The following is a 24,764-nucleotide window of genomic DNA, read 5'->3' as shown; positions in this document are numbered from 1 at the left end:
GCAAGCATAAGGACAACACAATACCAACCATCCAGTGACATATCGCCTCGTTAACACGAATACAAATGCAGCTCTGGACGTCATTGCGGCGTTGGTGATTGGTATGGTTTTCCGCCCCCACCCCTCCTTTCAAAACTATTTTCCCCTGAACTTATTACAGTGACGCAGCCTTTAATTGAGCTGTTTGTCTTTGCAAAGCGATCCGCGCCAACCCCGCCGCCGCAGCCGGCTAATGAGTGGTCGAGTCGTGCCCCCCGCCTGCTGATTGAAGGTTGGGATAAAAAAGGGAAGATGGAAGAAGAAGGACGGCAGATATCGGTGGACGCGATGCAGGGGCTGCTTCTTGCTACCAGGTGCCTTATAGGCGTCTGTGGATAGTCTGAAGCTTGCTGCCATGTCTGCTTTCAAGTCATCTCCATTTGCTGATACCATGGTCGTCGTCACCTGTAGTATCATCCCAGTTGTGCTACAGCCAGCATAGCCATCCCTCCTTCACGGCGGTGCACTTGTTCCAGTGAATTTCCACAAAGTAGGATTCAATAAGCTGAATATTTTGGTAGTTATGACTTTCCAAATCCAGGTTTTATCATGATTAGAGCCTGGTAGACATGAAATAACACTTCTATAGTCACCTTTACACTCTTATTATTCTTTGTTTACGTCGCTATCACTGCAGGGACATTAGAGCATAGCAAGCTACCTGTTAGGATTTGGGGTGTGGCTGTTGAATGCTGGCCCCCGGTAGGTAGAACCAGATGCAGCGTGCGATCAAAAGTGCTTTTGTTAAGCACGATCATCGTGCAGGTACTCACGGTAGTGCAGGATACAGCAACGAAGAGCCACAAAGCGAAAGGCTTGTTGAAAAACACAACTGGGGAGTCTTGGCCAGTAGCAACAAGTAAAGAAAGCGTTTAGGTGGCAGCTCAGGTGAGGAGATCAGAGGCAATGAACCAGCACCATCCATGTGCCCACGCTGGGCTTATGAAGCCAACTAATTGTAATTGCACAATTGCAATTGAGTGGGGAAGAGAGACTTACCACTTCCACACAGAATGTGAAGAGAACCTTTTTTTCACTCCATCTCAGCCATGGCATGTCAGCTGGGCTCTGCTGGCTCAGCAGCCAGTCTCCATGCAGCGTGGAAGGTAATGTCATGGAAGGTCATGTCTCATCACATTACTGATGCCTAGTGACCACAATGCTGCACAGAACTTTCAATATTTGTTGTCACATGATCGGCCATAGTCAACCACCAAACGGCCATCATTTATTAATTAAAGGTAATGTGCACTTTTTGTGGAATTTTGTCGATCCTCCACAATCCTTATGTGACACATGAACACACGACTTTCTCTTTTCCGTCCCTTCTAAAGATATAAAAACAGATAAAAAGAAAGGCCGCTATGAAAGCACGTCCAACAAGGTGTAGTGGTTTTCTATCCGTGCTGTGAGCGTGTAGTATCAGCTACATTCATCATAACATGGAATACTTGTAGCATTTTGGGAACGTCCTTCCTGGGTGCATTGATGTCACATAGCAACATAGAAAGGAACGCTACACCTAGCATCAAAAACAACAACACAGCAGCAGTGGCGGCAGCTCCAATATGTAGCGTTACCTTTGGCTAGTGTGTTGTGAAGCTGCTAGCTAGCTGGCTAGTGGCTAGCCTGTGTGGTGTGGCGAGGTGTCACTACGCCAGTAATGTAGTTCTTGGGCGTAGCAATGTCAATATCAATGATAATAACAATGTGGATCATATGCAGCTCACACTATGGACATGGAGCCTGGTTGGTGCTTTTTGGAGGCGGAATAAGTGTGTCCCATTGCCTGCATTCTTAGCTGCATCTTTTTATCTGTTTTTATATGTTTAGAAGGCACAGAAAAGAGACAGCTGTGTGTTCATGTGTCACATAAGGATTGTGGATGATGGGCAAATTCACTAAAAAGTGCACTTTTCCTTGAATGATTCCTTTAAAAAGCACTGATATAGTGAGGGTTCCACATTTGAACCGTGATCTAGTCAGGCAGTCAGTCTAGTATATTTTTCAGAACAGCTTTAAATCTTTCTGCCTGTCTACTTTGCTTCTCCAACTCTGCTCAAATGCTCGGCTTCCTGCCTCAGCAATACTTATAAATCACCTTGTCAAGTTTTGACATGGCTTTGGTGCCCAACGAGCCCATAATATACTCAGCCAGAAGTTTTACAGGGCTGGCTGCATCTGGCGGGGTTGTCAGGGCGGAATAATGACAAACATTGCTTGTAATTGGGTGATAAAGAAGGCCTGGGGAACCTTTTTTTTCTATCGGGGGCCATTTCACTTTTTGTAAAGTCCTAGAAGGGTATTAGGTTATGAACAGGGTGTAGTGTGTCACTTTCCCAAACACTTTCCATCAGCTCTTTCCCCAGCAAGCTTTCATCGTGTCCAATCACGTCCTTACTTTATGCATACGCCGTTTTGACTGCACAGCCTTTGGCAAAAATACCAGTGTGAACACTTTGGCTCTGTCCCAGTCCCCCGTTTCACAATTCCGTCTGAAAAGTGAAGGCGTATGTTTTTGACTTTGTTAAATGTGTTTTTTAAGCTAGCCATTACAAACTTCGGACACGTTGAAAATATCCGACGTGCAGTTTTGAACAGCGATCGGTGGTTTCATGTGTTGCTCGGGCGGACAGCTCATCCACCTCCGCTCACGGACATCACCACATGCAACATGACAACATTTTGACAATAGAATAAAAACATGTTTTCATGGCCATGACACGTTATATATGCACATATTTCATGGAGGCGTCCGCGCTCCTTCTTCTGCAGGGCAGTCCGTCGCTGAGGGACCCAGCATGTTCCTTCCAAGTGTGATAGTGGTAGTGGATGTGTGCTGTCCTCATCAAGGACGGCACACATCCACAACACTCATTATTCACACTCCTACCGTCAGGCAGACGCTACAGGAGTTTGAAGTCCAGGACCACAAGGCTGGCAAACAGCTTTTACCCACAGGCCATCAGGCTTCTCAACGAAGCACTCACACACGCCGCACGCAACACACGCACACACTCATAGCACTTTATTTATTTATTTATTTATTTATTTGTATTAATGTCTCTTCTGTTGTTGTTGTTTAATTTATTGGTATTTATGTTTCTTATGCTCTTATTCTTTCTTGTGTTTTCTTTCTTTTCTTGGGAGAATGAACAGAATAAGAATTTCATTGCATAGCAGAACCACCAGTTTTACTATGCATATGACAATAAAACTCTCTTGAATCTTGAATCTTGAATCTTGAATAGTACTCCAAAACAATAGTATTCCAAGATAATGGTGTTCCAAATAACACAAGTGTGGACTTGTCACTATTTTGATGACTCGACTTGAAAATATTTGATTCACGCTTTAGTCTGATGACTTGAAAATACTTGAGCTTTTCAAAGAGTGTGTTGAGAAGAATGTGTCCACATTCAAAGTATTCAACTAACGTGGTCGTTATTATGTCATTTCCAGGAAGATACCACATTTTCCCACAGAATCTGCCTCATTGAATGCATCTATTGACGTCCAATCAGGTTTAAGAACAAACATCAAGGGTGTGGATTACATTTCTGTGAGGGCCAGACTGCTGGATAGTGGCAGGGATGAACACTGGAATGTGTCAACATCCTACCGAAGGGAGTTTTATTTGCGTTTGCAAATTACAAAGTCCATCCATCCATCCATCCATCCATCCATCCATCCATCCATATGTCCATCCATCCATCCGTCCGTCCATCCATCCGTCCGTCCGTCCGTCCATCCATCGATCCATTCATCCATTCATCCATTCATCCATCCAACCATCTGTCCATCCATCTGTCCATCCATCTGTCCATCCATCCATCCGACCATCCATCCATCCATCCATCCATCCATTCATCCATCTGTCCATCCATTCATCCATTCATCCATCCATCCATCCATCCATCCATCAATCCATCCATTCATCCATCCATCCATCCATCCATCCATCTTCTACCGCTTATCAGAGGTGGGGTCGCAGGGGCAGCAGCCTAAGCAGGGAAGCCCAGACTCCCCCCTCCCCGGCCACTTCCTCCAGCTCCTCCCGGCAGATCTCAAGGAGTTCCCAGGCCAGTTGAGAGACATAGTCTCTCCAACGTGTCCTGGGTCTTCCCTGAGGCCTCCTACCGGTCGGATGTGCCCTGAACACCTCCCCAGGGAGGCGTCCTGACCAGATGCCCCAGCCACCTCATTTGGCTCCTCTCAAAGCGGAGGAGCAGCGCTTCTAGTTTCTCCTGGATGACAGAGCTTCTCACCTTCTCACCAAAGCTACGAGGTCATGGTATATGATACATGGTTTATTGAGTAAACACTAAACAGGGCTTATGACTTGTATCTCAAATGTCAGGACTATGACTTCGGACTTGACTTGATCTGTCTTGTCTTTACTTGAGACTTGCAAAACACCAACTCAGGTGTTTAACGGTCTGTAAGCTGGGCTGAGTGAAGACATTATTCAAAGTAGGGGTCACGATAATTATTTGGCCGATATGAGGGAATTATTTTGTCATACCGATCAATCCCATCAAATTAAAAATACTTCTGATAACCAATAACTTAAAACAATGCTCCTAATGAGGCGATATTACCCGTATTGTGCAGGTGAGCAAATCAAGCCCTCCTTTTTTCTGCTGCCCGTGACTTCCCCTGAGCTCACTTGTCAACAGACATTCACTTTCCGAGGAAGGACGTTGTACCAAATGCTCCGTGATGAGGGGGAAAAAATCCCATGCAGCACACAAACAAATGAAACGCCAACGCAGAGGCTTTCGAAAAGTGCAAAATGTTTGTCAGAGACCTCCGTGGCGTCACACCGGCTGCTTGGAGCGTGTGCCCGAATACAGTGCACCTTGCTGGGCCAGCCTCCCCCTCTATACTCTGGTTCTCCTGATAGTAGTGATGTCATCATATCTCATTAGGACTAATCAACCGGTACTCCTGGTCGCATTTCAATTCTTATCTCCAGGTGTGCACAAAGCACACTCCAATCTAAATGTAAAAAGTCAATGCTACCATATCTTGGTCTTGAGAAGCAGAGAGTTATCAGTATTGGTATCGGTTTGAAACAAAATGCTGCATCTCTAATTCAAAGCAAAGCAGACATGTTCAATCTACCCTCCATCGGCCAAAAAACAGAATTAGCCACGCTGTGACACCGTCTGATGTAAATATGTAGCTAGAGGCAGACGGAATCATTAAGTGGCAGTACGGGACAGAGCCTCAAGCGAGCTGCAGAAGGCACCGATTCTTTGGTTCAGACCAGAGTACGGTAGCACGCGTGTGAGAACCAGCCTCAGTTGTTTTTTCATCCCTTCGTTTGTTTTCATTCCATTTGTTCTTTCCTCAACAACCTTGCTGCACCTTCACTGAGTTGCGTTGGCCTCTCACCTTAAATCTCCTTCCTTGCTGAGTCCTCGTCCACTCCAAAATGAAGCTGCAGCGGTCATGGGGGTATGGCTCCCGGGGTGCACTGGAAGTGCTCGAATAAATGTAAGCAGCTTAAGCAGTCCATGATGTTGTCATCTGCTCTCAGCTGAGCTCCCAAAATAACAGGCCCGCTGGGTGTCCACTGGCAGAGCAGAGTGGGGGACAGAGAACGAGAATGGCCCGGCCCAGATTAGATCCTCTTACTCGGTCCACTTAAGCGCAAATTGGACACACCTATGTCCCGAAAGTGAACTTATTCTGCAGGACCACGACTTCATCGAATAAAACAATCCTTAGAATTATTTGCAGCTGCGATGCAAGTGGACATTTTCCATCACATGATCACTTCTGGCACTTGGCTGCATGGCTGGAGTGAAGGATCTGAAGTGTGGCTTGACGCCTCTTTCACAAAACACCAACTAGGCCATAGTGTCACAGCGAGGGTCTTCCACTTGAGCGGACGTAGAAACGTGCTACGAAGAGTCCTCAATAGTCCCAAGTCCTGCCATCTCGGTGACAATGCAGGTTAGTCCACACGTGGAAGGACCACATGCGCTCAGCTCTTGTGTTTTGGCGGTCATCATATTCCCTATGCGGAAAATTCATTCAAAATGTCTTAAAAACGAAGGCTGGACGCCTCCTCGCACAACTTGTGGGCAAATTGCGAGGACCCGCGGCGTTTGCATCCCTGTGTGGAAATGTCTTGCGTTACTGCGGAGAAAAGGTTGTTGTTTTGCATCTCTCAATCAAGGCAAGCGTGGGGTGAGAAAGGGCATCAAAGCGTTGAATAAAGCCATCGGTATCCCGGAGGCTAACGCTACTGGCGCTACACTTGGACGCTAGCACCCGTGGCGCCATTGGCTGTTATGTAAGAATTGCTGTGGAGTGTGTGAGTTATACGTAAAGGTCGGATGGTCCTCACTGAGGCACCAGTCTTCATTTATAAGGTCTTTCCGCCTGAGTCGCTGCATTATTTATGATCCATGACACCGGGTCGCTGCGGAGAAGAGCTCTCCTGAAAAAGCAAAGCCGTGTTTCTTATCGCGGCCTCTTGCTTTGTGTTTGTTTGATGCGCTGTTTCTCTGCTGTGATTGAACTCTTCTAATGCATGTCTATAAATCGCTACCTCTCCAAGGTTAGAAGCCTAATTGTAACCATATCATCAGCTAGCAGAGCCCCCCTGACCCACCGTAAACCTCCACCCGCGGCACCCTGACATCAATTCTACTTGTCAGACCCCACCAGGTGTGGTCAGCTGTTGCAATGCAGGAGCGTTTGATTTGAGGCATTGATTGCTTGCTGAGCTGTCATCATGCGCTCAGCAGCCTTGGCGTGGCATGTTCACAGTCTCGCTGCCTCCTGGGTCCCGCCACCTGTTTACGAGCCGGGTCAAGGGGCAGGGTGCTGGGGTAGACTTGAAGGCATCTGGAGGATGGGGGGAATGTTGGTGGCTGGGGGGTGATTAGGTGCTGAGTGGGTCTAAAGTTGTAGCCGTATGTTTTGGCGGCGGTGCTCAGCCTGCAGGGCGACCCACTGAGGCGTCGTTTTGTGACAGGTGGCGGAGGCACAAAGGAAAAAGAATGAGGTCAGTTGGGCTATTTTGAAACTCCTTAAAAGGTCTCTGACATGATTCATCAACTTTGCTTAAATACGTTATATATTGTTTGTAATTATCTTCTACACTTTTCAGTTTTTGAACGCAAACGGTAAATTTGCAAAAATGCCATTTCTACTGTAGTTGATGGCGCCAGCTGTGATGAGCGAGCGCTCGCTGTTCAGCCTCATTTCCGGAAGTGACGTCATGGGGGTGACACCTCTCAGCTGAAGCAGAGCAAACAAACGCTTCCCCAGGTAGATGGTGGACTCTGTTGGGTGTATTTTTCATCCAAGTAGCAGTCATGCCAAAATGTGTTGCTGCTGGATGTTCATAGTAAACCAGTGATACTGTAAGTTTGTTTTCTTTTCCAAAAGAGGAAGGTTTAAGACAACAATGGACGAAGCAAGTGCAGAGAACGAGAGACAGATGCACGCCCACCTCAAGTTCTGTTCTTTGCAGTGATCATTTAACTGATGACTGCTATGAAGGAACACCTTTACATGAAGCATTTGGCTTGAAAGTACGCTATAAACGCATTTTGAAAAAGCATTTTGAGAAAGGATGCTACTTGGAAAGACACAGAAGAGAGTAAGTCATGTCTTGTCTTGTAATGTCTTCACACAAGGTCACTATTCCATGACAGCGACAAGGCTGTAAAGCATTACACATCTTATATAAATACCTTTTCACAGTGACATGTAGGTTAACTGCGGGGGGCGTGGGTGGGGGCGGCAACCATCATCGGCCATGAAGTATAAATATAAATTTTGCTTTTAAAAATGAACAGTGTAGGAAGAATTACACACGATGTACCGTCTATGTAACTCATTTAAGCGAGGCCAGGTTGATGAATCATGCCAATCATGTCAAGGGATTAAACTATACGTGTAATCTTTCTAATCTTACGGTTTGCTTTTAAAGCTCTATTCATCTGAACCCACAGTCCCTCCACCCTCCCTGGATGGAAAAAATACAGGCCAGCAGAAAACCTCTGCTGCTCCCTTTTGTAGACTACCTTAGACGACCCCCCCGTTATAAAAACGTTTCCTGATGGTAATCACAGTTCACGTGTAAGAGTTGAGTCGTTGAGCGCAGGTTTGTGGTTGGTGGTCCCTGTGGTGAGGTCATATGAAGGACTAGGCAGTGCGTGCTACATACTGTAGCGCCACCCTCTATCACAGCCCGACATGCTAGGTTCCTGTGGGCTGCCTGAGGTAGGCATGGGCCGGTATAAAAAAGTCACGGCTTCAGAACCCCTCCGTGTGTGCGTCATAGCGTTTCTACGATATGAGAGAAAGTGGAGGTACTTTGTCACATCCTGTAACTTGCATGTGTTGCCAATGTGCTGCCGCGTTACCATAAAATGGCGCTGCTCTTGTGTGTGGACTTACTACTCACATGGGGGGGTCACCAGATACGGGGATGTGATTGCGAAGGAGAAGCGCTGTAAAGCGTTCATTCTCCAGTCAACAACACGCAACGACCGGCTGCTAACAACAATCACATGAGCCGCACCCGCACACGCAGGTTTGTGGAGGAGTGTGACCTGGAACTATGAAATAATAACTAACATTACGAGTTGAGCCACTTGATTGCACGTATTTGTCGTTTACTAAGAAAATAAGTACGGAGTTGCAGGAGAAGCCACACTAGACTGCACTGACAACTACATTCTATTTATTGATTATTTACTGAGGAAGAGTTCACTTCTTTTGGGTTATTTATCTGAAACGCTATGTTCCACTTTCATCCTGTTATATTAGATGGTTTCAAAATGACTGTTTTGATTTGACTTTTTTGTCTTTTTAAGAAAGAACTTTGAAAATAACACATTTCAGAGCAGTAATCGTATACCATGAAATCGTCTTAGCGTGATAGCTTTGCCCAAGGTTATCATGCCATCAGAATCTCGTAGTGGGAGGCCTTTACTTCTACCGTGACGTGGGCACACAGTTGATGCTACCCTTGTGGCAATCACTTTTTTGTTTTCCACCATTTTGCCTGTGTTGGCAAATGATTTTCACAAAGAAATGTAATCGTCATCTGGGTTCTTTTAAAATTAGCCTTTAATGGCAACGCTACACAACCCCCCCACATTTGTTCCTTGCGACAAGAAAGGTCCCAGTAAAACAGATTGAAAGTTCCACTTTCTGATGCCACATTTATCCGAACACAAACTAGTGCCATGCTTTATATTAACATTTCATTTTTCATTTTTATATTTGTCCACCAGATGGTGCTACTTTTTCCCATTCAAAGCATGCACCAAAATGTCACACCTATTTTTAATGGTGTGTAAAAAATGGTGTGTCTGTGTGGCATTCTTCTTCTTTTAATTTACTAAGCAAGCCTTTAAGGCCTTTAAAGGGTCAAAGGCCCCCAAATAGAACTCCTTTTCTATATGTACAGTATATTTCAGGCTGAAGCACGTTTAAAAGACTGACTCAGGAATGTATGATATTCTTACAGTAAGCAAACATGGTGTGATTAGGGATGAGCGAGTGAGGATGATCAAAGGACCTTTTAAGGGCAAAGGTTTCATGATGGTGACGGTACATTACATTACATTCAGTAACAAATGAGGCCGAGTGTGAATGGGTGATGTTTTACTTTGGAGTTTCCGCTGCCACTTTGGATGATATTGTTGAGAACCACGCAGTCAAGTGCAAATCATTTTATCAAAAAGGAAGCTGCAAAGGATTGTAGCGATGCATCCTACCAAAAAATAAGGAGGGACCTTAAAATCTGCACAATTTCTGGACAATTGGGATGTTGGGTCTTCTTTTTGGCTGCTTTGTGGTCGTCATGACAGGACGGCATGTCGATGCTACCCTCCTCCACGTGTTTGCATGCTGAAGTATCACAGTACCCTTAGTAGCGCGTCATCCCAGCTGAATGGGACATCTGGCCCTGTGGCAACGCCATGATAACACGCGGAAATGGGGGGGTTTGCATGAACGACGCCTGCTGTAGAAATGGCAGAGTTCATTTCCCTTTTCTTGTCAAAAGTCCGCCACTGCCACTTACAGCAGTGACTCACGGGTACACTGGAAGATAAGCCAAACATTAAATGAAGTCGCTGGAAAAGAATCGGCGCATATTAATGGAATGTAACATTTTACGCTGGCTCGTTAACCATTCATTTTAATTGCAAATGATAGCAAGTGGACATGCAGGGATTGAGCCAACACTCAGTGTACTTGATGACGATTTCTCCTTTCCTTTTGTGGAATTTCATAATGTAAACCAGCAAGGAGGCTGTAATCTGTGATATTCCACATCAGGGATGGGTTCCTTCCACATTTGAACCCACACCCGGCACCTGTGAATCAGGTGGTTACGATTCAAGGAACCTTTCTCTCCAGCACCCTGGAGCAGACTTTCCCAGGGAGGATGAGGAGAGTGACCCCCCTACAGTTGAAACACACCCTTCTTGAAAAGGGGGACCACCACCCCGGTCCGCCAATCCAGAGGTACTGTTCCCGACTTCCACGCAATGTTGAAGAGACGTGTCAGCCAAGACAGTCCCTCAACGTCAGGGAATCAGCAATAAATGAATGATGGATGTCAACAAACAAGTAAACAATTCATGGCAAATGCTTTTACATTTGTTAGACTAAAGTGCAGCCACGGTTGAATTAACAGGAGGTTAACCTTTTCTGCTCTCATTTTCAATGTCCAATACGTTTTCTATAAAAGTGCAGTCAGGGCTGCTGTGTGAAATCCCGTGGCGCCCTACTAGGTGGTGAGAGATTTGTCGTGTTGCTGTGGTATTTTACTCGACCTTTACATATTCTACAAACAGCGAGCGACTTATTTAGAACATCTCCCCCTTTCCAAAATCCAAAGTGTTTCCACACACTGGACCGCAATGGTGGCTTCATTATTTCCCGGTCGCCATCCGCCATGCTATGTTTAGTTGTCTGCTGGCGCGTAGCGATGACGTCACAGACAGGCCGACTCAATGGAGTAACGTTTAACATCGATATCATTAAAAGTGCTAAAAAAACCCACACGTCCATATAAGGCCTGCCATGCTTAAGTGCAATGCTTTATTTCCTCGTTGTGATGACCTTTTCAATGATGCTAGATGGATAAATGTCGTCTGGAATGGCAACTTGTAGTTGGATCATAGGAATATAAATCGATGGATGAATCGTTGCGCCCCCGTTAACTACAGGTAAAACCAGCGCTACGTACTTCTATTCCTTTCCTTTCCTCTCTGGAAAAATTGTGTGACAAACGGGACGGTATTATGGACGCTAAACAAGCTGGCGAACGCAAGCCAAGGCAAAATTTTAGCAAAAATTGTCCATGTTAACCGAAAAAGGAGCTACCTGGGGAGGAGTATCCCGAGGTGCCACAGTCCTTAAAAATCGGACTTATTTTAGCTTCTCTTCATTTTTCTCCTGGTTGGTGTAAACGTTGCCCCCTCCCTCTGGCTTCATCTTCTTTGCGTGTGAATTGAAGGTTGTTAGGAGCGGCGCCATGGCGCTCCACTCCACGGAGACGGGCGGTTTAGTACCAAAACATGAGACCTTTTGGCTTTATGTGAATCGGTGCTCGGTATTACTGATGATGCTTCTAAAAGTAGCCTTTCGGGTACCCGTGTCTCTTCCACATGCGAGCAAACATGCAACTCCTCCATTCAGGCGAGACTCGAAGAGAATGAAGAGTGACGTTAATGAGCAGGTGAAGCCCACTTAGCAACTGGGGCACGGGGTCAGGTAAGCCTATCATGTTGTAATTCATGCCAGTGTTGTAATTGTCTTCTATTAAAGAGTTACGGAGCGCTGTGGTGTCTCTGGGGGGCGAAACTCATTTGGCTAACGTGGCAAATAGAGCAAAGAGGTTGCCATGGTGATTATCCTAACAACGTGAAGCACTTTGTGTACACGTTAAAAAACTATAATGAATGAATCACTGCGGACATCATTGGTCAAATCACAAACGGAACCCGAGCTTGCCTCACTGACTTGGGGAACTCGTGCCGCTGCAGGTGGCAAAGAGTGAAAGTGAAAAAAAGCCGACATTAATTTCAACGGGCTTCATGTTGCTGCATGTGGCGCAGCGCTAAAGCTAATTTTCTTGGGGCTTTGGCCAGGATTTCAAATAATTTGCTGTGTTTTCTTGCCAGATCAGCAGATTATTTGAGTAACCTGATGCTACAGTGCAGAGGGCAAATGAGGATGAATGAATGAATCACATACACTTGTGAGTGGCTTGGATTGAATGAGTTTTTTGTGGTTTATAGCAGCAATGGACAAAAATACTATCCTCATACTAAAATATGATGTCTAACCAGGGGAAGCCTAACCCAGGGGTGTCCATACTTTGTAAATGAAAGGATGCACCTTTGCCACTTTCATATTTTGTATGTAGATATGCTAAGAAGTTTTCAAGAAAAGTTCAAGAAAAAACTGCATCTCAGCTTTGTCATATTGGCGAAAAAGTCTGTTATTAATATCAACTTCATTCTTTGCTCTTTGTTTTCCCCATTTATGCTTGGGGTTTTTTTTCCAAATATTTCAACCACCATCCTTAATAACCCAATTATTTTCTTTTGAGTGGCCACATATGCAAACAAACAGGCTATAAAAAGCCTTTATGCTCATTAATAAGTCGATTTAAAACAGTAATTAGGGATAAGCAGCTGCAGAGTCATTGGCATTTTGTGTTTGAAGGCAACCAGTCTTCATCTGCACGTCTTAAGGGCTACGTCCATGTTCTGCAAGTTCATCTCCTCGTTGACACATCACTCAAATCTTGGCTACAATCTCAGTAAACATCCTCCGTCTCGTACACCGCTATGTTTGTTCACCTGAGTGATAATTTCCTCTACTTTGGGGTGGTGGAGGTGTCACCCCGATGACAAGACTGACCTGTGAGAGCTAGCGCGTCATGGCTGGCGCCATGGACTTACAAACTATATATAACCAATGTAAACACACTTGATGAATCATGTCAGGGACCCTTTAACTGTTTTGTACTTCTTTGTTTGAACACTAGGTGGAGCTACTGTCTTAAACAAGGAAGTGTCTCCTAAAAATTGTAACCAGAAATGCCGGCAGCAAAGAGACGCGAGATCGCAGGCTAGTGCTGCGCGTAGGGCCCTATGATCGTCGTGCTAACAGAATCTACTGTCAAACACGGAATGTCGTGAATGAAATGATGTCATTATGAGGAGAAGGAACGTGGGGTCATGGTTGTATTTCCTTGTTGACGCGGCCACCTGGAACTTGGAAAGTCATCTCTTACTGGTAAGCTAAGCTAGCACAAGAGGAAGTGTGGCCTCACAGAGCATGCTAGTGCTGAATGTTGTGTTTGCTGCCACTGGAAATGCACTGGTATAGACCCGTAAAGTGGTGAACACTGTCCCACTGAAACCATTCTGCATTATTTTAAAGTCCATATTACGTATTGGAACTGGTCTGTTGGGTAGTACTGGTATATAGAAATATTACTAGTACAAACATCTCTGGGTTAGTCGCTAGTACAAGGCCTTGGACTTCCCTGGAGGTGTGTAGATTCCCATCTCATGTGTGTGTTTGTGTGTGCAGTGTGTGTGTGTTTTGTCTGGGGAGCGTGGGTGGTTTGATAACGCTCAGTCAAGCAGCTGTCTTAACCGGTTCCCATGTAATCTCTCTGATCGGGCTCCCTGTAAACACCAGATAGTAAAGCTAGCCTGCAGCATCAGACCTAGCTTTGGACGAGCACACACAAGCACACTTGTTTACCACCACAAAGGATGGCTCGAATGTGTGAATAGTCGGTGTGTCACGAGGCACCGAGCTCGCGAGACCAGACCACGCATGACATTGGGTCCACAAGAGACGAGACGAGATTTTAACATTCATTTTTAGGAAAAGTATAAACTAACATTTTTATTCAACCCAGTCACAAATCACTGCATGTGCATTTTTAATTGTTTTATTGTCCTATGCATGTGCATGCATGCACATGCACATGCACATGCACATGCACATGCACATGCACATGCACATGCACATGCACATGCACATGCACATGCACATGGCAATATCTTAAATAATCCAGTTCATTTTCCTTTGTTGTGTGATTAATGAATTCATTTACTATCACGAGACAGCAGGCCTGTCATGATAACTCATTTTGCTGTCATCGCTAATCCATTATTATTTTTGAGACCATGTTGTCATTATTGTCATGAGAGATGTGATTCACCTTTGAACCACTAGATGGTAGTCAACTATAGTGTACCCGTGCGAGCCACATTAGCTTTGATGTCCTTCAACATGTCGTCTTTCGCCGGGTGATGCAGTTCAGGAATTGTTTGTGACGTACGTTCTCCCAGCCAATCCTTACAGTCTGACAAACATTTGTAACGTTTTCCAAAAGGTTGGCTTTTCAACCGTATTGAATGGTGTCATTTCTGTTGCATTGTAGCAAGCGACACTGTCTGTGAGCGCGCCCCATTTTGCGCTATTTTGTTTATATTTACATTGCCGACCAAACGCCTCAGTAAGCGAAGACTCTGCTGCAGCATTCGAGAAAACTGAAAGGGATGGTTGTGTTTCAGGTGCGCATACAAATTGGTCGTGTTCCCCTTCTTCCTCGTCACTACTTTCAAACAAATGCGACATATCGCTTCATCGGTGCTCAAGCGCTCACCTTGTTCATTCTGTTTAAAATTGCGTTCGTCTTAGAAACCATGACTTCTGTGCCTTCATTCATGTTAGCAAAAGCTTTCTCATGAGGCTAATTTGATGCTAGCATCCTATGTCCACTCACTAGTAGCCCCGCCTCCTCAAAGAGGCTGAATGAGAGGATGGTTCACTCTCTCCGTTCATTCCACTATAGAACCATGTGCTCACATCTCACAAGATGTGACACCCCTAGTGAATAATCCAAACAATGTCCTAATATACTGTAAGTCTTTCATGGACATCCTGTAGCGATGATGTGCTCTCCTTGATGTTTGTGTTGATGCCACAGTGGCAGGAAGCTTCCTCGCTACGTCTTCTCCTGGGCAGGCAGGATTCCACTCTGGCTGTGCCAACTGTAAAGCATTTCTAAAAGATACACAGCAACACGTCTGGATGGCCTCAGTGCATAATTCATGTGACGCCGTGTTGAGCTAAATCCTGCACCCTCCGCCCCCCCCGCCCCCATCCCTCCTACCCACCTCGACTACACTTGATGTACTCCTCCACGGTGTAATGGCTTGTGTGGAGTCATAAATCCACTAATTCCAGGCTCACAAGTTCTGGGGGGGGTCAGTGCCTTTTTGTCTCAAACAGCCAAGTCATGAATAAATTCCTCTAAAATGTGAAAAAAGATTCATAAGTACTTGTTTTCCTGTCAGTATGTTGGCCAGCAGACTGCTTCCTGCTTCATGGAGTATGTACTCGGTACTTTTATAGTACCGATCAAGTTCCGTCAGTGCTACTGAGTACCGATTCACGTAAAATCAAAGGGTACCATGTTTTGGTACCAAAACGCATCTTAGTGGAAGAGAAGGCGATCTCTGGGTTGCAACGTGACGTCAGTCGTACTCAAGCAAACAGATTCAAGTTAGCCACCAACAACAACTACAATTTAGACTGAGATGAATGGAATTTGTGCATTACTAATAAAAAAAAACACTGTGTCGTTAAGATGCTTTCATCGATCAGCCGGTGATCAAAAAAGCTTGTGATCGGCATCACCCGTGGCTCGTACTACTGCAGCACGCAGCCTGTAGCGAGCGTCTCCCGCCCACTTTCCTTTCCGTCACACTGCGCAGACGTGCCAAACCCCAAACAATCATGTCTGCCGTGTGAAACGTACCTGTCGTTCGTGAGAGTGATATCAATTTTGCACCCTGCAAAACACGTTGAAGAGCTTTCAGTGAATACGCCATTCGAAGAACAAACACTCAACAGAGTATGGTGACTTTTGGAGGTTCATCATGTGCTCATCAGTCAAACGGCAGCTAATGAAGCCAACGCTGGACACTCGGCCGTATGTGCGTGACGGTCGTGGGGGGGAAGTCGCCGTTGATGGACTACACTGCTGATGGGGGTGTCATACAACTTCATGTCAAAAAATCGCTTTAATGACGCTGATTAAAAGACTTGGCCAGCATGTAGAAGGCGTGACCTCACGCAGCACATTACAGATGCACTGCAGGCGTATACGTCATATCCGCTCAGCTAAATAACAATATGCATTGCAACAGGAATCAAATATGAATATATACACTTATATATTGCAATAGAGACAGATAGAATAAATCATAAAAACAAAGCCCTGTAGTTTTATTTACCACAGCTTTTGTGCAATTGATGCACTCTCACTGTAAGGCCGACTTACTTGACACGCATGGAGCACGTAAGAAATATCTGAACGTGTGTCGGCTGCACTAGTGTCGTATTGGGGGGCACGTGTGTCGCACGGCACACATACGGAGTCTGCAGTGTGCGGAAAGACCTTTCCCAAACCTGACATGAGCAAAACGTACGAAAGACACACGCTGGCCGTACGGACGACGCACGAAGACCTGCCAAGTGTGTAAGTTTGTCTTGCAACCTGAAAAAACCTAGTTTGTTTGACATGACAGAGAACCTCTGCGGACGGACTGCGGCTCGAAAATCAGCACGGCACACGCGCACTCTTCGTGTGTTTCTTGTGTTTTTTACACGTAGACCGGCCGTAGGACGTACGACCGCTTGTGACGTCAGCTGATGAGGTATAGTAAATGTTGATGTGGAAGAAAAGCAGCGTGTAAACCATCTTATCAGTGTAAACGTACTTTCAAATCATTCAATACCAAGTTTTTATAAACCCGAACGCCTGATCTCAGAGACGTATTTACAGTGTATATCTTAGACGTTCTTTTGGCGAGAGACAAACACAGGTGATGACGCAACCGCACACTAATAGATGTCATGTTTAAAGCAGTTTTAAGCCATAAAAACGTCCACAAGGTGGCATAAGTGCATTTGAGACCTCAGCATTGATCATTTGCATATAAAAACACACTAAACAACAAGGAGGAAGTGGAAGAGAAGGGAGGAGTGTGACGTGCTCACACATGCACAGTTTAGTTCCAAATGTGAAAATAGTTCATGGTATACATGAACATACATGTATATACATACATGGTATACATTTGTATATTGGTATATTTGGTATATTTGTAAATCAGTAGTTACTTTGATGTTGTTTGTGTGGTTTATGTCGATGTGGTTTATGTGGTTATGATATTTGAGCTGTCACAAAAGCAAAACATCTTTGTGTCCAAGTGAAAGTTATGCTTGAAATGTATCTAAATCTAAAAAGCTGGTATACCTCACTTTTTTTAGTTGGGAACTGATATTTTCCTGAAATGTACCTAAGTTCTACTGCTGATTACTAAAGAAGGCAAAAAGGTAGAAACAAACGTTTGTGTCCTGATGAAAGACGGGAGTCTAATGTTTCTTGTGGTAGGTTCCATGTTTAGATAACCATGCAACACAATATCCTGTGTGCCCTGAAAGATCAGGCAAAAGCCTCTAAAATGGGCGCTGCTGAAGGGAAAATGTCTGGGATTGAATGAGTTCAATGACAGATTTCATGTTGTTTTTAGCCTTGTTACAGTCGTGCTTTCAATTAGCTGTGTACAAAGTAAAATCATATCTACTCAAAATGCAACAAAGAAAGCGTTTTCCAAGTAAAAAAAAAAAAAGGGACGCATGCTCACATGGTTGCTTTTAAAAGTGCACCATCAGGAAAGGGAGCCGTAATCCCACATACTTGATGATTCAGATAGCTTCTGTGCTTCCTAAATCCTCCTCTCCTCTCTCTGAATGCCTGGATTTGAATGCTTTATGTAATCCTTGCATGGAGGCCAAGCTGGTTGGCACTCGTGGGTCGGAATTGACCTTTTGACTCTGCCTTTGTTTGTTTGTTTTGCCTCTTCCCTACTTGCATTTCATCACCAGATTAGACTGTAATGGATAAATAAATAAAAAGAAATAATAAATGAAAAACACAGTGGTAGAGTAGAATATACTGGACTGGAAAGACTGGAACTGGTCTTTGCATCCTGATATTGGATCCAAGGGTGTTTGCCATGCTAAGGTGTGGATGGGGCTGCCTTGGCTGGTGAAGTGACTCCTCAGCATCATAAATCTTTATGCTTTATGCTAAATTTAATAAGGTAATGCAACGCCATTCACATGGCTTTTGTTGTGTCCCTGGCTGGAATGCTAATCTGCTGTTGATGTATTTGACATGAAGTGAGAAATGAGCTGCTTGAGCAAGTCTCCCATACCAAATAGCAAATAGTCTTTCTAGTGTACGTACAGGAAGTGTGCATCCGTGCAGTGGACGTGTGTTCACTGCGTTACATCTTATGCATGAGAGAAGACAGATGTTCCCTATTAAAAGCTTTGATGGAGTCCATTTATCTACCCACAGCTTATGTTTCCATTGTGCTTTGATGAAAGGGCAGTGATAAGGGAACGTATACAGTACGGTGGACTTGTGACACTACGTGGTATCATGAGCTTGATCCGACAGTATATCCTTCATTCCCCTTGCATTGTTTACAACAACAATGTACTTGATGTTGAAGATGTGGGTTCGTATCTCCGTTTGGGCATCTCTGTGTGGAGTTTGCATGTTCTCCCGTGCGTGTGTGAGGTTTCTCTGGGTTTCCTCCCACATTCCAGAAACGTGCATGTTAGATTCTTTGCAGACTTACTGTAGGTATGAATGTGAGTGTGGATGCTCGTGTGTCTGTCTATATGTGGACACCAGTCCAGAGTAGACCCCGCCTCCCACCCAAAGTCAGCTGGGATAGGCTCCAGCATACTCCTAATGAGGATAAGCCGTATAGGAAATGGATGGTTGAATGAAAGTATAGTTTAAGATACAGCAATATTTACAGCATTCATCCTGCTTTTGTGATGACAAGACACTGGTTTGTCTCATCACAGGGATATTTTACATTTCTATCCTGCACTACTTCCATCACCCGCCAGGTTCATCAAGTGGTGTCATACATCTCTGAATCATCCAGTCATGCTTACGTGTGTGTGTGTGTGTGTGTGTGTGTGTGTGTGTGTTTGTACCCTCCAAGGGTCCTCATGTGCTGATGCCTGATCGCCACTCTTTCATATACACCCCTCATCAAAATGTTAAACACAGTTGACAAAGTGCAAGAATGTCCATGTTGCACTGTTGGATCTTAAGGAGGTTCTAAGGAGAGCTTCAAAATGCAAAAGGAAGAAATGGGAGGAGACAAAAAGAAGCATTCAAGTGAAATAGGCTGTTCATCAAAAGTGGAAGAGCACAGCCTTTAAATGTTGGGTTACGGTTAGGGGTAGGGGTAGGGGTAGGGGTAGGGGTAGGGTTACGGTTAGGGGTAGGGGTAGGGGTAGAGGTAGGGTTACGGTTAGGGGTAGGGGTAGGGGTAGAGGTAGGGTTACGGTTAGGGGTAGGGGTAGGGGTAGAGGTAGGGTTACGGTTAGGGGTAGGGGTAGGGGTAGGGTTACGGTTAGGGGTAGGGGTAGGGGTAGGGGTAGGGTTACGGTTAGGGGTAGGGGTAGGGGTAGAGGTAGGGTTACGGTTAGGGGTAGGGGTAGGGGTAGAGGTAGGGTTACGGTTAGGGGTAGGGGTAGGGGTAGGGTTACGGTTAGGGGTAGGGGTAGGGGTAGAGGTAGGGTTACGGTTAGGGGTAGGGGTAGGGGTAGGGGTAGGTTTACGGTTAGGGGTAGGGGTAGGGGTAGGGGTAGGTTTACGGTTAGGGGTAGGGGTAGGGGTAGGTTTACGGTTAGGGGTAGGGGTAGGGGTAGAGGTAGGGTTACGGTTAGGGGTAGGGGTAGGGGTAGGGTTACGGTTAGGGGTAGGGGTAGGGGTAGAGGTAGGGTTACGGTTAGGGGTAGGGGTAGGGGTAGAGGTAGGGTTACGGTTAGGGGTAGGGGTAGGGGTAGGGTTACGGTTAGGGGTAGGGGTAGGGGTAGGGTTACGGTTAGGGGTAGGGGTAGGGGTAGAGGTAGGGTTACGGTTAGGGGTAGGGGTAGGGGTAGGGGTAGGGTTACGGTTAGGGGTAGGGGTAGGGGTAGAGGTAGGGTTACGGTTAGGGGTAGGGGTAGGGGTAGGGGTAGGTTTACGGTTAGGGGTAGGGGTAGGGGTAGGGGTAGGTTTACGGTTAGGGGTAGGGGTAGGGGTAGGTTTACGGTTAGGGGTAGGGGTAGGGGTAGGGGTAGGGTTACAGTTAGGGGTAGGGGTAGGGGTAGAGGTAGGGGTAGGGGTAAGGGTTGGGCCATTTGATAAGTGCTCGCCAGGGATCATGTGAACGGACAAATCACACATGACAGGGATGAGGAAGTGGAGCGTGTGGAGGAGTGTAGCGTGCAGAAGGTTACACATTGTCGTGAAAATCTAACGCATGCACACGCACACATATGCACGCACATGCGTGCACACACATGCACACTCATAGTTCAGCTCCAAATGTGAAAATTGTAAATAGTTCATGGTGTTATATTTGAAAATTATTTGGATTTTATTGTGTTGAGGTGAAAGTCGTGCTTGAAATGTATCTTTTCACAAAAAGCTGGTTTTAGACCATTTTGCCTGATCTTTCAAGGCTTACAGGATATACAAACACGGAACCTACCAAAAGAAAGAGTAGACTCTCATCTTTCAACCGAACGAACACATTTGTTTCCACCTTTTTGCCCTTTGATGTAATCAGCAGTAGAACTTAGGTAAGTTTCAGGAAAATATCAGTTCCTGACTAAAAAAGTGAGGTAAACCAGCTTTTTGTGAAAAGATGCATTTCAAGCATAACTTTCACTTGGACACAAATATGTTTTGCTTTTTTTGCAGCTCAAATATCCAAACAGCTACAGCAACATAAACAACACAAACAACATCAAAGTAACAATTGATTTACAAATAAAACACCATCAACTATTTACCATTTTCACATTTGGAACTCAGCTATGTGCGTGCACGTGTTTGCCTGTGTGCGTGTGCATGCATGAAAATGTTGGTTTTCCTTTCTTCTTTGACATTTCCTTTTTATTGTGCTCTTACTTTGTCATGTCCATTTCCTGTTTTGCACAGTTTTGAGTTCTCTTGACCTCGTTCTGAGGCAGCTGCTGGTCTCAGCTGTTCCTGGTTAGCAATCAGCAGGCTTCTTAAGCACAGCACTGCCGCCGGGACAATGCTGGACCGTTACGTTTATGTGGGATTAATGGAAGCGGTTTCAACAGCGACTTTATGCGCTCTACTTCTACTTTACTTTGGACTTTTGCCTTTTTTAGATTTTGTTGTGTCAGCCTTGGTGAGCCGTGCCGCTCGTGAGTCGTGAGCTCAGTTTTGTGGATGAATGGATTAAAAAGCATAACAATTTTTGTTATTTTTGATTTCTGCAGTGTTTTGCTTGAAAATTTCAGCATGAAAATAGATGCCTGAGAGTCGGATGCAGTCATCCAAAGAGCCATAGGTTAAGCCAGCGAGCGCTAACCACGAGGCCACCGTGGAAGCCTGAAAAAAGACATGAGATTAGAAAAATGAGTGAGTTAAGACAAATTTTATTTTGATTCCGCCCAAAGCCCCCCAGATGATGATGAGCACTGCCTGCCATTCCTGCTGCTTGGAAGCCATGACTTGCGTAAATTGAGCACAACGTGCGTCACCATCGGAAGCTCATTCTCCCGGAATCCACTTGGAAAGACACGTCCTTCAACTGCATTTGAACATAAGACAGGTATCGTGAGCGTGGGGGGGTGTCGACCTCACAACGCGCTGTTAGGTAACACCTTGTCTTGATGTTCCACAACACAATCAACACATAGCACCCGCCCCATGCTTCATGTAGTAAATATTGCCACCACTGAGCACATCAGCCATAAATAAAGCATGAAGATACCTTGTCTGTCAAAGGTTTGGGGAGGCGGGGCCTAAATACTGTAGATGAGCAACTAACCCAAGCAAGTTACGGCTCAACCGTCCTCCTCCTATGTGGACTGACTTCCCTTTCCGCAGAGATTTATTCCTGTCAGGGGTGCAAGGACATCTATTGCAGTGTGCTGAAGGTCCAGAGTGGCAGCGGCGGTGCCTGTAGATCATGGACCATAATGAACCCGGGTGACAGCTCACTACACGCCACCTGATCCCATCGGGAGTGAGGTCCCCGCGCTGCGCTACGTCGTCCATCACGCATCCTTTCAATCCCGATGTGCGCTCTTCATCAAGGCTGGGCCAAAGATGAAGGAGACAGGCTGTAAAAGATGGTCGCCACCCACCGTCCCCTTGTTTGTGTTCCTGCCGCACTCCATCACTTGCTTTTATTCCCTCTGATGAGTGAATTTGACGTCACTATTAATAGTACAGGGTTCCCTCGTTTATGGTGGGGGATAGGTTCCCAAAATAGCCCGCAATAAGTGAAATCTGCAAAGTAGCCAACTTTATTTATTGTGATTCTGTATGTTTTAAGGCTGTAAAAGCCCCCACCACACACTTTATGCACTTTTCTCAGACAGGCAATAACATTTTCTCACATTTCTCTCTTGTTTAAACACTCCAAAAAGTTCAAACCTTCATTTGAATTTTAATGATCAAGCTACTAGTTTGGACACAAGAAGTTATTAAGTGACTCACATGTATTTCACTCCTCCGCCTCTTCGTCTTGCCGCCGTTCCGCTGTACTGTCGCGTTTTTGTATCCTTGTTCAGACATATTGCTGCAGTACTCCTCCTCCAGCCAAAGACTCCACGTAACATCTACATTCCTCCAGCATGTCCACAAGTTAGCATCCTCCTCCGCCTTTCCGGCGCACAACGTTTCATCGACAGCAAGCAAGCAAGCTAGCCATGACACAGGAGACACGGCAGGACGACGTGAAGGAGGTTGATGACAATGGTCTACAGCCAATCAGGACGCAGAAGACAATGGGCGGTGCAGACAGACGAAAGAGGCCAACTTAGACACCCAGCTTAGCACAATGCACTTCTTCTTAAAGGGCCAGGCTCAGACTGTAACCGCGTTCATACGCAGTTAAAAAAAACACTAAAATTGAACAAAAGAATCCACGAAAGCTGAACCGTGATAAAGCGAGGGAACACTAAACTGTATTGTTGTCATCAACTTTGATAGAATTGTTTTGTTAACAAAGCTTTCTGATGAAAACGTGACGGTGATGAGTTGAGCGTGGCTCTTTGATGACTAAAACACGACGAGTCGCGTGTGAGTGCTGTGCAGCGCGGCAGAAGGGTAGGACGTGCGCAGCAGGGCAAAAAAAGTGGGACGGGTTGCCGCTCTCAACAAGCAACATAAACATGCAAAAACTGTGGGGTTTGTAACGTCCTAGAATAGATGTAGTCCAAAACACCCGTATTTACTGACTGCAACTGACTGATGGACCGCAAGCAAGTCAGGTGTAGAACACTAAACGCTTCTTATTGGCAGCTAGCAAGCAGCTCACATGGTTAGCTAGTTTGCTAGCAACTATTGACCATGACAGGAAAAGGAGATTGATTGACAAAGGTCTACAGCCAATCAGGACGTAGAACACAATGGGCGGGTTCTCCTTTAGCCAATCAGGACTCTGGTGCCTCTATATTTAGCTGCCTATTGTCTACTGTGGGTTCCTAATATGTTGGTACAGGCACGTAAAGGCGTACTGAGACCAGGTGGAGACTACACGTCTTCAACATGAGTATACAACACCCTCTGCTGGTAGCAGTAGTAAATACAACAACAGACACTCACAACAGAGGACCCACAGATACATCTAATACGCCACAAGGACGCACAACACAATGTGCGTTCATATGCTGGTAAAAAATATGCAAAATTGCACTTAAAAAAGCGAATCCGCAAAAGGTGAAGCGCGATGTAGGCAACATCTGTAACTGATCTGAGGTCTGTGGTGATGAGATGCGTGATTGCTGTGGGAGTTAGTTCACGTTTTATCTGCACTCATTTGCATTTGCCATGCAGGACCATCCCGTTTGGATGATGTTTTTCATCTATTTGTACCAAGTGTAAGATTCAGTTCACCTCGCTACATGCTGAAAGTCCCGTGTTCATCCCTGGGGGGGCCTCAAGTAGCAGTAGAACGGGGTCAAATTCATGCAAGGGAAACTATGATATATCCTCTCATTCCTTCATTAAACTTTTAGTAGTGGTGGCTTTTCTCCTCTCCTGTGTGTGTCTGTGTGAGGAGGGGGGGTTCTCTTGCCCTTTTATGTTGGTGCGGGGGCGTCAGTGTGGGTTATTCAGGAGGCTGGATGAGTCAAAGGGATGTAGGGTATGTCCTGTGAAGGACAATGGAAGCAGCGCTGATTACCTGCTTGTGTTGCTGTGTGGTTTATGGCGTTTACACACAAACGGTGCAAGTTGGAAGCAAAGGGGCGGGATCTCTTAGTCCGTTGTTGTCATGTTATGATTGTTTAATTGGTCATTATTCTAATATTTGTATGAGTCCAAAGTATGCCCTGCATGTAGTACAACTGCAGGAACAAGCATAGAGTCATCCCTCGCCTCGCCTTTTGCATTTTCACTCTGTCACGGTTTTGAACAACTCTATTCATGAATGGGGGTGTCACAAGACCTTGACAGATTCAAACGTTCTCGTTCAGAAAATACATGTCTTGTGGGCACCAGGCCCGGGGCAACAACAAATAAATGATGTCATCACACAATAAACGAACATCAATTTGATCATTTT

General features: G+C 45.4%; 1 protein-coding gene across 3 annotated transcripts in view; it reads left to right on the top strand.

The window, feature by feature from the left end:
* Positions 1–24,764, top strand: part of fgf13a (fibroblast growth factor 13a) — a 126,203-nt gene that overhangs the window by 30,558 nt on the left and 70,881 nt on the right. The gene's annotated exons all lie outside the window — the stretch shown is intronic.

Source organism: Dunckerocampus dactyliophorus, chromosome 11 (genome assembly GCF_027744805.1).
Source record: "Dunckerocampus dactyliophorus isolate RoL2022-P2 chromosome 11, RoL_Ddac_1.1, whole genome shotgun sequence".
Taxonomy (NCBI): Eukaryota; Metazoa; Chordata; class Actinopteri; order Syngnathiformes; family Syngnathidae; genus Dunckerocampus; species Dunckerocampus dactyliophorus.
The sequence above is the reverse complement of the archived record's forward strand: the minus strand, read 5'-3'. Positions and strand labels throughout refer to the sequence as shown.